The sequence below is a fragment of the Papilio polytes genome, unplaced genomic scaffold, assembly GCF_000836215.1.
Source record: "Papilio polytes unplaced genomic scaffold, Ppol_1.0 DF823731.1, whole genome shotgun sequence".
NCBI lineage: Eukaryota > Metazoa > Arthropoda > Insecta > Lepidoptera > Papilionidae > Papilio > Papilio polytes.
The window spans coordinates 2,288,405-2,291,233 of NW_013525473.1; positions in this window are offsets into that span (position 1 = coordinate 2,288,405).

Below are 2,829 nucleotides of genomic sequence, written 5' to 3' on the forward strand. Positions count from 1 at the left end.
CGGTCGAGCGCACCGCTTCTCGCCGCGCCGCACACCACTCGCCACCACATCTCCACTCTCATTAATACAATCCGGAACCAAATTATTCTACTATATCTTTGTTATGGATTACCAAATAATCAACAAATTAATATTTTTGTATATACTTAAATTTATCTTATTAAATGACAACCTTGTCAGACATCACTTATCTGCAACAGAAAGTGAAACTGAAAAAACTTTATGATAAATGTTAAAACATAACCAACAGTTATTTTTTATTCCTTACTATCTAAAATTTCTAACACATAAATAACATCTCATCTACACACAAGACATAATCGTATGGATATTATATTCTAAGACCAAAACTACTTATAGAAAAATGAGAGTCGACAAAGTTGGTGAGTCGAAAAACCCACCGTGGAAATGCGCCTTAAAGCGTCTTTTGTCTCAAATTTACACTTTGGTATCCTTCAAATAGTAGACTAGTCAATGATACTCTGCTTACTGAGAGAAAGACAAATGTGTGTTAGATTTGTATTCAGTAAAAATAGGTGATCATTCCATGTCCGATTCTTTAAATAGAGAGGATAATACATACTTCATCAGGCTTGATTGTGCTTAAAATCTTAGTCTGCACTTTATTCATGACGATCACATCTCTATTTTCGTCACAAAATCCAAATATTGCTAATATTGAAAATAAATGCAATGGACTTACAATATTTTAGGTCAAAATGAATTTAACTAATCAGGTATGAAATGCGACGTTTTGCTCCTACAACGGCGCGCGATCCGACGCAAGCATATTTTCAATTCTGAGAATATTACATCAATGTCCAACAGTTGGCGGGTGTAGAGTTTCCTATTTGTAGGTAACGCACTCGAATTTGTCATATTGTACTATTCCATTGCCTATTTGATAAGGCACATTTTAAAATCTGAGGCAAAATAGTATTTTTACTTGCCTTTTATTATTTTTCATTATAGTTTTGCTTTTTTTGAATAACTATTTATTTACATATTTTTTCATTATATGTACGGTTTAACTAGGTTTCGCCTGCGACTCCGTCTGCGTGGAATTAAAAAAAAATAGCCTACGTGTTCTTCCAGACTATAGATGATGTAGAGACATCTATGTCAAATTTCATCTAGATCCGTTCAGCTGTTTAGGCTACAAACTTTAACAAAAATCCATCCATCCATCTAAACTTTCGCATTTATAATATAAGTGAGATTTATACGTCATATTAAAGTAATTTTAGTCTAAAAAAATATGAATTTAACATCATACTAAAAGAGTTAATAACTGATGTGTTAACGGTATCTAGTTACTAATGCAATAATATAACTAGTAAACATATATTTTTAATAAACAAATAGTTGTCAATTGCTCAAAGTTTTCAGTATAAAAAAATGATCATCTTAAAAGTCTTTAGGCATATCAAATTTACGTAAATTCAGTCTAATCGAAATGTCTATTGCCTTTGTGCGCCATAACTAGATCCATTTGATGAAATGCGGTCGAAGCCCTTTCTTTATGAATCGAGGTCTATGCACTTGTGTGGGGTGTTGAACCAAAAACTAAGCTACTTAGCTTCATCGTTTGTTGAACTCACCTTCGATCGTGCATTATTATTTTTACTTTTACTTTAAAAGTAATACGATAGAATTAACTCATTGGACAATTAGAACTCTATTACCATATGTTATTCTGTTGAATAACTAAGTTTAAAACTTTAAATAATTCGACAACACATTATTAAAGTATTTTATAAGAGCCGTAGTTCTCTATTTTCTATTTTCTTATTGACAATTTGGTAATATTTTTTTTATAAAATACGAACCAGTGCAATTTCTATCTAATCCGATAAGGTCAGTGATTAATCTTTTAAATGTTAATTATACGTGAATGAGCTTAGAAAAGTCCCAAAAGCTCGTCCGTTTTTTTAAGTTTTTTTGTCACCGACCTCAAGTTATGCACGGTGAAAGGAACTCTCTCGGAGAGCAACTTGAAACGACGTGCTTTTTCTTAGCAGCACTTCTATGCAGCGTCTCAAGGTCTAAAATGCATTCGTTCGTAACGGTCATTATAAATTTTAGGAATCTAACGAGGTAGAAATTAGAAAATTGGAATAATGACTAAACAAATTTAATAAAATGTAACACGAAATGCATGTCGCTTCTAAGATAACCTACCTTATGGTTTAGAAACATGTTATATACGGAAACACAATATAAAAAAATAACAGCTTCCTGAACTTTTAAGATGAAAACTAACTGTTCCCATGCGACTTCATCCACATTAAATTATAAAAATTTCATTTTATTGTTTACATTTGTAAATTATCAATTGCAAATGTTAAAATGACATGACATGATGTCAAACCATTACAACCTTGATTCCTTAATGTTGGCAGCAACTTATGGTCTCTTTCCCACATTAGGGTTTTTATCCAAAATATTTACCCCAAAGTGTAATGGCGTGAAAATGTAGCCTAAAGCATAACGGAAGTGTAGGGCTTTTTATTACAGGAAGAGTTATCCAAAAATATGCTGCAATTGCTGACATCTTAGGCAACAAAGAAGTGTGTTTACTCTTTATTATAATAAGTATAGATAAATAAGATACTCAAAGACTCCAAATTGTATTTATATAAGTATTTCGCTATTAAGCCATTAGTTGAAATTTACATCTTCTATACCTTTGTATTAAAATAAGATTAAAATTTAAAATTAAACGATAGTAAGTACATGCACCTAGCTACTATTTTACACCGCACATTTGCAAATCTGTTTTTAGACAATGTTTTTGTTATTAATATTTCTTCCTTCTACTAGTGTGTT